The sequence below is a fragment of the Muscardinus avellanarius genome (assembly GCF_963383645.1).
Source record: "Muscardinus avellanarius genome assembly, chromosome: 5".
NCBI lineage: Eukaryota > Metazoa > Chordata > Mammalia > Rodentia > Gliridae > Muscardinus > Muscardinus avellanarius.
Window position 1 is genome coordinate 133,878,006 of NC_137790.1, and position 12,458 is coordinate 133,890,463.

Here is a 12,458-nt window from a genome sequence, read left to right on the forward strand (position 1 = left end):
CCCTCCTACCATCTTAGCTGGCTTATCCAATCATGTAGATCTGTCTTTAGATAAAGGCCTAGTTCTCCTCAACTAAGATCTGTCTTTAGATAGAGACAGGCCTTGTTCTCCTCTCCTATTGGCTGGTCAATTGCCCTTAGCTAGATTAATTTACATTGGAACAGTTGCCTACTTTTAGGCAGAAACCAAGTCCTTGCACAGATTTGCCCTTCACCCAATTTTTAAAATATATTAATAATCATAGCTTTCTCAAATCCTCCTAGGCCATTCCCAATACTGACACATAACCTACATATCAAGAATCTGGAAAAAAGAACAAAATAATCTTAGAGCAGGCAAAGCAAGGAAGTGACAAAGCAAGCAATGAAAGTGAAAACAAAACAAACAAAAAACTAGTCTTTTAAACAACAATAAGATGGGCATGGTGGCGCATGCTGGTCATCCTAGCATTCGAGAGGCTGAGACCGGAGGATCGAGGTTTGCAGACAGCCTCAGCTACTTAGTGCGGCCCTCTGCAACTCAGTGAGACCCTGTTTCAAAATAAAGAATAAAAAATAGGGCAGGGGGTGTAGCTCTGAGGTAGAATGCCCCCGGGTTCCACCCTAGTACCACACACAAAAAAGGTTTTTTCAAAAATCAGTAACACAATCGAGACGTCACTACATGTACCTATCAAAATGGCTAAAAAGACTAACAAGTTGAAATTGTTTTCCTGACAAGAATATATTAAAATTGGCTCACTCATACACTGCCAAAGAAAATGTAAAATGGTACAGATACTTTGGAAAATAGTTCGGAAATTTCTTCTAAAACTAAACACATAACCGCCATACAACCCAGCAATTACAATCCTAGGTATTTATACCAAAAACACGAAGACTTAGGATCATACAAAAACTTTTGCACCAATGTTTACAGCAACTTTCTGTGCAAAACACACATCTTAACCATCCTGACAGCCTTCACTGTGATGCGGCCACACCCAAGGACAGAACTAGTCCACAAGCAGCTGGAGGGAGAGCGCTGAAGGAACAGGGCCCAGGGGGTGCCCACTGCAGGCTGTGACTACACCACATTCCCGAACAGACAAAGGCCTGGGCTACAGACTGGCGACTGCGGAGGGAGCAGGGGCGAGAGGGTGGGGCAGGGCTCTCCTGCTGGCCGGCCTTCTGACGCCAGGACAGGACCCTGGCTGCCTGGCCGTCCTGGACCCTGTGGTCCCGCTATTCGCAGCCCATGGCAGCACATCACGGCGCGGCGTGGGAAGCAGTGCAACTGCCCGCCTTGCCTCAGGAAAGAGGGGTCAAGAGGGGGCTGGCTCTCACCGTCCCCCAAGGGTGCACCCTCCAGCCCCCACCCGCGGGCTGTTTTGGTGCTGGGTTGAGCCCAGGGGCACTCTACCTCTGCGTTCCGGCCCCAGCCCCATTTTCTCTTTTGAAACAGGTTCTCAGTAAGTGGCAGAAGATCTCTAACCTGCCATCCTCCTGTCTATTTTTGGGAGATCACTTTATTTGCCCTTCTATACTGTAATTGCTTAGACCGCTCTAACCATTTAGATTGCTCTATCAAGGTACATTTAAAGAAATTTGCCTTCCATACGCACTTTTTCTCTTTCTTCCCCCTGCAAAACAAACATATTTTTTCTTTTCAAATATATAAGGAAAGTACAAAGGAAAATATAAGAAAATTTAAAATTCTAAATTTTCATCTCTTCATACCCAGAAAAACACACACTGCATACACTATCTGAACCTTGTTTAGTTCAACAGCACATCCTGAAGATCATTCCTTAACTGAGTATGAGGTGTCTTTACTAACAGGCTACTCCTAACAACTGCACAGCACTCCCATCATTATACAAGTATGAATTTCTTAACTAATCCTTCCTGGTGGACAATGGGTTGTTCTAGTCTGGCATTAAGAAGTGCTATAATTAACAGCCTCATATATGTGTATATATCCTTTTGTTTCTGTGTGAGCATACCTTTGAATTAGTCACCGAGGAATATTAAATTGAAGGTTTACATAATTTTTGGAGAGACTGACAAATTCCCTATCCAGAGAATCTTTATTTATCCTTTTGGGTTCCCAACAACATTTATTTCCCCAAAGTCTTGTGAATCTTTTGGATTTTTGCCAATTCCACAGGTGAGAAATGGTATTTCAAAGTAATTTTTATTTGTATTTCTCTTATTACAATGAGGTTGATATTTAAGGGACATTTGTGTTTTCTTTACTGTACCTATTGTGAGGTATAAAATTGTCTTCTGTGACATCATATCAACACTCAAAAATTTCTGATTTTGTAACACTTCAGATTTTCAGATTAGGAATGATCAGTGTTTAATGTCCAAAAAAACATTAAGTAAAACATGCAAATTCCAAAGCAGTATGCCCATTTTGAAAAAAATCCTATGACTGCTGGGCGTGGTGGCGCACGCTTGTAATCCCAGCATTAAGGAGGCTGAGACTGGAGGATCACAGTTCACGAACAGCCTCAGCTACTTAGTGAGGCTCTCTGCAACTTAGTGAGACCCTGTTTCAAAATAAAGAATAAAAAATAGGGGAGGGGATGTAGCTCGGAGGTCAAATGCCCCTGGGTTCTGTCCCCAGGCCCAGAAAAAAAATCCTATGACAAAGTGAAGAATATACATCAACTGTAAACAGTGGTAGCCTTAGGAAATGACAAGACTGGTGAGACTTTCACTCCCTTATCCCACAGATATGCGTGGTTTGAATATTTCACAATAGGTATATATTACTTAATTATTCTAAAATTTACTATAATAAACAGAAAACCAATGAACTGAAAACTAGCTATTAAAGAACTGGCACCCAGAGAATAAGGTAGGGGTGAGGAAATATTAGGGGAAGGGAGAGATGTAACCGAAATGAGCAGGTATAAAACTCGATTTGCAGTATAATCACAACTAGAAGAGCCTAAGTCCAACATAAAAAGAAAGAGAAACCGTGTAATTTAACTTTCCTTTGACCACGGCTTCTTAGCACCTACACAGGAAGGGATGCCGTTCACCTTTAAACACAAGAATCACCATGAGACGCGACAACCTCCAACGAGAGGGCCGGACCGCACACCAGTGTCCACCTCAGGCACGCCCTGGGCGGGGGCCGCACACCAGTGTCCACCTAGGCACGCCCTGGGCGGTGTCAGCACCGGGCGGAGATCTGCCCAATTTTCAGCCATTTCCTCTTTTGCTCTTCTGGCCTTGTTCAAATTAAGTGTGCTTAACTTTGTGTCCTTATGTAAATGCATGCAAATGTATGTAAATATGAATAGATCTGAAATGACATACATACACACACACACATATGAAATTAGTTCCCTCCCTGTACTAGGGGTTGAACCCAGAGGGCATTCTACCTCTGAGCTACACCCCAGCCCCATTTTATTCTTTATTTTGAAACAAGGTCTCACTCAGATGCTGAGGGCCTCACAAGCTGTGAAGGCTGCTCTCAAATTGGCAATCCTCTTATCTCAGCCTCTCAAGTACTGGATTACAAACCTGCACCACCACACCCGGCTCTGAAATTAACTTTTATGAAGTGACTCCAAAGTCCTGTCACCCAGCCCAGACACCTTGTGGTCAACTAACAGTCTTGTTTCCTACTAAGACTTCCAGTCCTCATTTTCAACGACTCTGTGATATTTGCATCAGACACTTGGGCCCTTGTCTGGCTTTCAGTCCTTTAATCTCTGTTCAAGTACCTGACACCCGAGCCTGGGTCCAGTGCCTACCTGGGGGGGGGGGGGGGGCTGGACGCCCTCCCAGAGCCTGAACTGCCTGTCGGGTCCCAAGGACTGTCCGCACCGCCCACCTCCACCACCCCAGGGCCCTCAGACCTGACCTCGGGCCAATCCCAGGACTCACATCCTGCCTCCCCCCCCCCCCCCAGCTCATTTCCTGGCCTCAGCTTGTTTTTCAACTTCACCTCAAATGTTGTCCAAAGCGGACTGGACCGATCACGTCCAGGCCCTTCCTCATCAGTGACCACGGGAACAGAATCCAAATTCAAACTAAAGACCGATCATCTCAAGACATTACTAAGGACAGCAGGACTCTGCTGTCGTGGCTCTTCAGACGGCGTCACAGTGCAGACGACCGCGCTGGGGTAAGTCTGAGGTTTGTACAAAGCCTGCAAAAGGACGCGGCCACAGCAAGGGCTGTTTACTCAGTGCGCACAATCCAGGTATTGTCTCGGCACTTCCGCCACAATAATCCTTTAAAGCATCACCCCCACTCTACAAAGCGTGATTCAGGGGTTAAGAAGCCGTGTGGCTTTTCAATCTCGGCAAACAACTGGTGGAAGCTGGAGTCTCCTACTTTTTCCACTTCCCTGGTGTGCTTTGAATTACCATTCTGTCTCTGAAGGAAAGAAGTGAAGTAGAAACCCACTAAGTCAGTCATCCCAAACGTCCCGGGCTCCAGGACGGCTTCACAACACTGGGAAATTACTGAGGACACCAAAGAGCTTTCTATTGTGTGGTGGTACTGGGGTTCCTGGAAGCCCTTCTCCGGGCTACACTCCCAGACCTATTTTCTTTTTATTTTTGGAAACAGGGTCTCTTACGCCAGCGCGGCTGGCTTCGAACCAGGGCGATCCTCCTGTCTCCGCCTCCCAAGCGAGGAGATTACAGAGCTTCTATTTATGTGGGTTATATTTACCAATATTTACTATATTATAAATTAAAATTGATATCAATATTTACCATATTAAAATTAAAATATTTAATCCTGTGGATCTTAGTATTTTATGCAAATGTTGATATTTTCCGAAACAAAATCATGAGTGAAGAGAATGTTCAAAATTTTCAAATATTTTTAATGTCTGACTTAGTAGAAAACTGAAAGATTCTATTACTTATTTAAGCATTTAATGTGCTGCTATATGAAAACAGTCTTATTCAGATATGTGGTTAAAAAATAAAGTATTTTAAAAGTACTTGGGGAAATTTTTAATTTATTCATTCATTCATTCATTTTGGTACTACTCCAAAATGTGACAAGTAATGAGGTCTTTTTTCTGTGGGTTTTTTTTTTTGAGTGTGTGTGTGTGTGTGTGTGTGTGTGTGTGTGTGTGTGTTGTACTGGAGACTGAACTAGGGCTTCAAACATAGTACCAATTGCTTTACCACTGGCCCATATCCCCAGCCCAGTAGAGTCTCCAGGGTGAAAACTAAAACTTATCAATGGAACTTTATATATGTTAAAATTCATTAACCAAAGTATTTTTAATTCCATGGATGATGGGAGTTAGCCCACTACAACCTCTAACTGATTCCAACTAAAACCTCTGGAAAAATACAAATTAATGCCTAATAATAAAAAATTACTATTGAATACATAAATTATCCAAATAAAAGAAATAATACCAAGTAAAGTAGAGAGAGAAATTTACCAAACAGCCAAAAGAGCAGCAGCAGTACATTTCCTAGTGGCCCCACCACCGCCCTGCTTTATTTCTCAGCAGGCAAAATAGAGAATTTGACAGTAGGTACATTAAAAAAAAAAAAAAAAAAAAAAACTCAAGAGAAGACCTTCTGGCCAAATGTGGAGGGGTTCGGGGACATTCTCTTAAGAGCCAGAAAGGATGGGCCAGATCCTCGGAGGGGCTTTGCTGTCCTTCCTCCTTCCCCTCCCGGCCTCCCCAAGGCCAGCCTCGGGAACGCTGGTGCTCCACGTGGGGGAGAGCAAACACATTCAGCCACAAGAGAAAACTGGTTCCCTGGACAAATGGAGCAGAAAAGGAGACCTGGTGGAGGCGAAGGCCTGAGGCGCCCGCCTGTCTCTCTCCTCTCACCACTGCCCCCCCCCCAAGTTGGTGCTGCCGTCCCGGGATTCACAATCTCTCTAGCCAGAGGGGTGAGGGAGAACATGAAAACGCACAGAACAGGGCTGGTGAAGGCGACCCAACGCACTCTCCTAACCAAACACGGCGGGCGCCCCTCTGAGCTCCTGGTCATTAAGAGCTTGGTTCAAATGATTTTGTCTGGACTCCCCCCCTCCATCCCATCCCCACAGGCTTACCACTACCATTTTCAACAGCTCAAGGCCAAATCAAAGGCGATGACTCCAACCCTCTTAGAAGTCCTTGATGGAGAGAGTTCAGAACTGCCCATATTTATTGCTTATTTGAAACAAAACCTGGTGACGGGCAGATAGGTCGAGAACGTCCTCATTCTGGAAAGCTCACAACTCTAAGGACTTTCCCTGCCCCTTTGCAGTATAAATCTACCACCCAGATCTGTCTCCTCGGGGATTTGGGAGCATCTCTTTGACATATAAACAACGGAAGAGATGATGTTTGCTTCCAGCCACGTGAGAGGGGAAGGGCCTAATTCTGGTGGCCCACCTTGTGCCATTCCCTCCTGTTATAAAGATGGTTTTTTCTCCTCCAGATAGGTGCCAACTAACAGCACTCACTGCCTTCTCCTTAACAGCTTTTTAAAGTCTCCTGCCACTTGTGGTGGCAAATGCCTATAATCCCAATAACTTGAGAGGCTGAGACAGGAGGATCATAAGTTTGAGGGCCAGCCTCAGCAACTTGGCAAAGCCCTCAGCAACTTAGTGACCTTGTTTCAAGATACAACAACAACAACAAATAATAATAATAATAATAACTATTATTATTATTATTATTATTAAAAGGCTGGGGGTATAACTCAGGGGTAGCCCTTGGGTTCAATCCCCATTACCCCACACCCCCCCCCCACATACAAAGACTCCTGCCTTTTGTTTTGACAAAGACAGGTGAATTCATGCTGGACTCTTCCCTGCTGCAAGTTATTAAAAAAAAATCTACCTTTGCTGCTTTAACTAGTGTTCAGCTTTTAACTGTTTATCTTTGAAATATATAAATCCAGTTATAAACTAATATTAAGTCCCTTCAAGTTAGACAAGCTGAAACACCCATAAAAGCATTAGAAAGGCACCAAGAACTGAAGCTGAATAGAAACCCTGCCCAGCCCCAGGCTGCCCGCGTGGTACATACAGCAACAAGGTGCAAAGAGCACAGCAAAGCGTTAGAAAATAAAACCAAGATCGGAACTCGTTCTGAACGGAGAATGTCAGAAAAGAAAAAGACTCATTAATATAACTAATCTACCAAATATCAAAGCGGAGTAAAGCAGTATACTGTAAACACTCCTAAAACTAGGCAATAGCGCCCTGAGGGATGGTGGGCAAAATACAGATACATAAAACAATACAGACACATGCTGAGTGTGGAGGGGCATGCTGTAATCCCAGTACTTGGAAGGCGGAGACAGGATGATCACAGCCTCAGCAATTTAGTGAGGCCCTCGGCAACTTAGGGAGACCCTGTTTCCAAATAAAAAATTAAATAAAATGGAGCTGGAGGTGTTGCTCAGAGGTAGAATGTCCCTGGGTTCAATCCCTAGTACCAAAAAAAGAAAAAAAAAAAAAGAAAAAGGCAAATGTCATTGCATCTTTCTGAGTTTTTTTTTTTTTTTTTTTGCCTAAAGAAAATAAAGACTGGGGGTGGGGGCATTTGGTTGTTTTTGTTTTTTTCTGAAAAGGGAAAACCTGAATCTATGTAAAATATCAGTTACTTTGTGGCTGGCTAGGAGTTGTAGTCTGCTGCCACAGTCAAGAGAGTAAGAGTATCTGTGCATCACAAAGTGGGAGGGGAAATTTTAAACTCAAGTACTATTTCTACCAAATACATATCACTTTCATACAGTAAGTTCAAAAAACATACTTCAAACAATTGCGAATTAGGGCTCATCTGTATTGTAATCTCTAGAGCGGTCACTAAGACAGTAAGATATAGCCAGCATGCTGATGACACACCTGTAGTTAGGTTACTCAGGAAGTAAAGTGGGAAGATCACTGAAGTCCACAGGTCTGACACTAGACTGAGCAGTGCGTGAAGACCCTGCCTCAAAAATAAACAAAACTTTTAATAATTTAAATTTTTAAAATAAGATAAAGACAGCAAAAAAATAAAAAATAAAATGGATACCAAAAAAGCCTTCTCAAATAATCCGAAAGGAAAAATAGAGGAATAAGAAGAAAACAAGGATAACAAGTCATAAAATCACATAATTAATATAAAACATAGCAACAATTACATATTAAACAGATGCCTAAAGACACTAATTAAGAGAGACTGCTGAACCAGGTGTGGTAGTGCACACTTGTAATCCCAGTTCTCTGGAGGCTGAGACAGGAGGACTGCAGGTATGCAGTCAACCTGAAACCCTGTTTTATCAAAATAAAAAATAAAACAGGACTGGGGATGTAGGTAAGAGATAGAAATCTCCTGGGTTCAGTCCTCAGTAACAAACAGAGGTAGGGGGAAAGAGGGAGAGAGAATAAATTGGATTATTAAAAACAAGACCCAAGAGCAGCCAAAAACCCATTTTATTGTATTTTAATTTTTTTTCTTTTTTTTGGGGGGGGGCAATCCTGGGGATGGAACCCAGGGGCATTCTACCTCTGAGCTACACCCCCTAGTCTTTATTTTGAAACAGGGTCTCACTGAGTTGCAAAGGGCCTCACCAAGTATTTGAGGCTGTCCACAAACCCACGATCCTCCTATCTCAACCTCCCAAATGCTGGGATTACAAGGGCACGCCACCACGCCCGGTTTCAAATACCCATTTTAAACACAAGGATATGGATTGAAAGCAAAAGGACGGTGCAAACACTAATCAAAAGAAAGCAGAAGCTGGGCTTAACAGTGTGCAAATGTAACCCAGCTACGAGGAGGCTGAGGCGGGGCCACGAGTTCCAGGCCAGTCTTGGCAACTGAGTGAGACCTGTGTGGTGGCGCACGCTTGTAATCCCTGTGCTTGGGAGGCTGAAGCAGGAGGATCGTGCAGGTTCGAAGCCAGCCTCAGCTATTTAGTGAGGCCCTCAGCAACTTAGTGAGACCCTGTTTCCAAATAAAATAGGAAATAGGTCTGGGAATATAGCCCTGGGTTCCACCCCCAGTACCACCAAAAAAAGAAAAGGGGGGGGGGGCTGAGGATGTAGCTTAGTATTAGTGTCCCTAGATTCAACTCCAGTACCAAAAAGACAAAAAAAAAAAAAAAAAAGAGCAGAAGTGCCTATATTAGTATTTGACAACATAACCTTTTTTTCTTTCTTGTGGTACTGGGGATTGAACCCAGGGGCATTCTACCTCTGAGCTATACACCAAGACCAATTTTTTAATATATTTTATTTTTGTATGTATTTTAAATTATTTTTTAGTGTGTGTGTGTGTGTGTGTGTGTGTGTGTGTGTGTGTGTAACTGGGGGTGGAACCCAGGGGCTTTCTACCTCCAGCCTACACTCCCAGACCTATTTTATACTTTATTTGGAAACAGGGTCTCACTTGAGCTGCTGAGAGCCTCCCTAAGTAGCTGAGGCTGGCTTCGGACCCGGGCGAGACTCCTGTCTCAGCCTCCCAAGTACTGGGATTACAAGCGTGCGCCACCACGCCTGGCTGTATGTATTTATTTTGCATTCTGCCTCTGAGCTACACCCCAAGGCCAAATTTTAATATATTTTATTTATTTATTTATGCATTTATTTTGCAGTACTGGGGATTGAACCCAAGCATTCTATTTCTGAGGTACACCCACAGCCCTATTTTCTACCCTTTATTATAAAACAGGATCTCACTAAATTGCAGAGGGCCACACTAAGGAGCTGAGGCTAACCACAAACCTGCAATTCTCCTGTCTCAGCCTCCCAAGTGGGATTACAAGCATGCGCACCATGCCCTGCTCAACATGGACTTTATTTATTTATTTATTTATTTATTTATTTATTTTTTGGGTGGTACTGGGGTTCCTGGAAGCCCTTCTACCTCCGGGCTACACTCCCAGACCTATTTTTACATTTTTATTTGGAAACAGGGTCTCCTAAGCCAGCGCGCGCGGCTGGCTTTGAACCTGCGCGATCCTCCTGTCTCTGCCTCCCAAGCGCGGGGATTACAAGCGTGCGCCACCACGCCCGGCCAACATGGACTTTAAAGGAAGGAAAAATACAAGGAAGACACAGCAATCCTAAACATATAAAGACACAGAAATCCTAAACATAAGCACTTAACAGCATTCCCAAAATACATAAAACAAAAGTCTGCAAAACTGATAGAATGTAAAAACTTCACTACTACTTTTATAATCATAAAAGAAGTAGGAAAAGACATCCAAGATCCAAACAACATCCTTAACCAACTGGATCTGACTTTATACACCACTATACTCAACCAAAGCAAAACACACATCTTTTCAAGGAAGTCCACATGGATACTCACAAAGACTGTAAAACAAATGCTAATAAATTTTAAAGAATTAGTAGCACGGTGTACTTCTCTTTCCATTACTTGGGAGGCTGAGATGGCAAGTTCAAAACCAGCCTGGAACAAAAGCGAGACCCTAGCTCAAAAAAACAAAAAACAAAAACAAAAACAGGGTTGGGGGCATAGCTCAGTGGTAGAGCATCCTGGGTTTAATCCAGGAAGGAAGGAAGGAACAGAGGGACGGAGGGTTCCAAGTATTTGGAAATTAAAGAAACACTTCTAAATGATCCATGAGTCAGAGTCTCAAGGGAAAATAGAAAATACTTTGAACTGAGTGAAAATATAAAAAAAAAATTTTCTAAAGCAGTGTTTAGAAGTTACAGTTTTAAATGCTATTAATAAGTTGTAAAAGAAAGTTCCATATTATAAGCTTCTGCTTTAAGAATCTAGGAAAAGAAGGGCACCTTAAACACAAAGCAGAAGGAAGAACATTGCAAAGGTCAGATCAGAAATGAGTGAGACTGAAAACAGAGTACTAGAGAAAAAACAAGAAACCAAAAGATATCCTTGAAAGAATCAAGGAAACTGACAGCCATCTAGCAAGAAAATGATGACAAATGACCAACACCTGACACGAGAGACCCAAAGAAAGTAGAAAGAATACTATGAAAACTCCACGCTCATAAATTCAACTTGCATGAATAACAGAACATTTTCTTACAAGACACAAGCTACCAAACCTCAATCAAGATAAAATATATAACCTAGATTACATATGCACAATAAAAAACCACAGCAAACTAAACAAAGAAGAAAAATTCTCAGCCTGATAGAAGTATATACAAAAATAATGTACTGGCCAAGCGTGGTGGCACACCCTTATAATCCCAGTACTTGGGAGGCTGAAACACAAGGATCATGGGTTCACAGCCAGCCTCAGCACTTAGTGAGGCCCTTCACAACTTAGTAAGACCCTGTTTCAAAAAACAGGGTTGGGGTGTGGCTTGGAGATTAAAATGCCCTGGGTTCAATCCCCAGTAAGCCTCCCCCTCCACAAACACGCACACATATCATCACACATATGATAAAATAGCAAATACTTTCCCACTAAAATCAGAAATACGCAAAGGATGTATACTCTATTCCTATTTCACTTTTTGCGGGAAGTCCTAATCACTGCAATAAAACAAAACCAAAAAATGAAATAAATCTATACAAATTAGAAATATACTGAACTGCCGGGCGTGGTGGCGCACACTTGTAATCCCCGCGCTTGGGAGGCTGAAATAGGAGGATTGCACAGGTTCGAAGTTGCCAGCCTCAGCTACTTAGTGAGGCTCTCAACAACTTAGTGAGACCCTGTTTCCAAATAAAGTATAAAATAGGTCTGGGAGTATAGCCTGGAGGTAGAAAGACCCTGGGTTCCACCCCCAGTAACACACACACACACACACACACACATAGAAATAAACTGAATTTAACTCATAAATGAAATGACTGTACTAAGAGAAAATCCCAAGGAATCTACAAAAATATTTTTAATAAATAAGTTTAGTTACATGGCAAAAGTTTAATATACAAAATAAACTACATTTCTACATACCAGCATTAAGTAGAAATCAAAATTTGTTTTAAAGTATCATTTGCAATATAACTGAAAAATGAAATATTTAAGAATAAAGCCATAAAATATATGGACTTACATACTCAAAACTAAAAAACACTGATGAGCAGGGCATGGTGGTACATGCTTGTAATCCCAGCATTTGTGAGGCTGAGACAGGAGGATTGTGGTTCACGGCCAGCCTCAGCTACTACCTAGCGAGGCCCTTTGTAACTCAGTGAGAACCTGTTTCAAAATAAAGAATAAAAAATAGAGCTGGGGTGTAGCTCGGAGGTAGAATGCCTCTGGCCCCAGACCCGCCAAAAAAAACTGATGAAAGAAACATACCTACATAAATGGAAAAACAGATCAATGGAAAAATAAGAATCATGAAAGAAACACACAAATATAACCAGCAGTTGTTGTTTTAAACAGAGGTGCAATGGCAATTCAAAGGTGAATAGTTCTTTCGACACAGGGGCTGAAACAATTGGAGAGCCACATACAAACAGGTGAGTCTGGACCTAAAACTCGTATTTTATATAAAATTTGAGCTTCTAACAGTCACAAACTTAAGAGA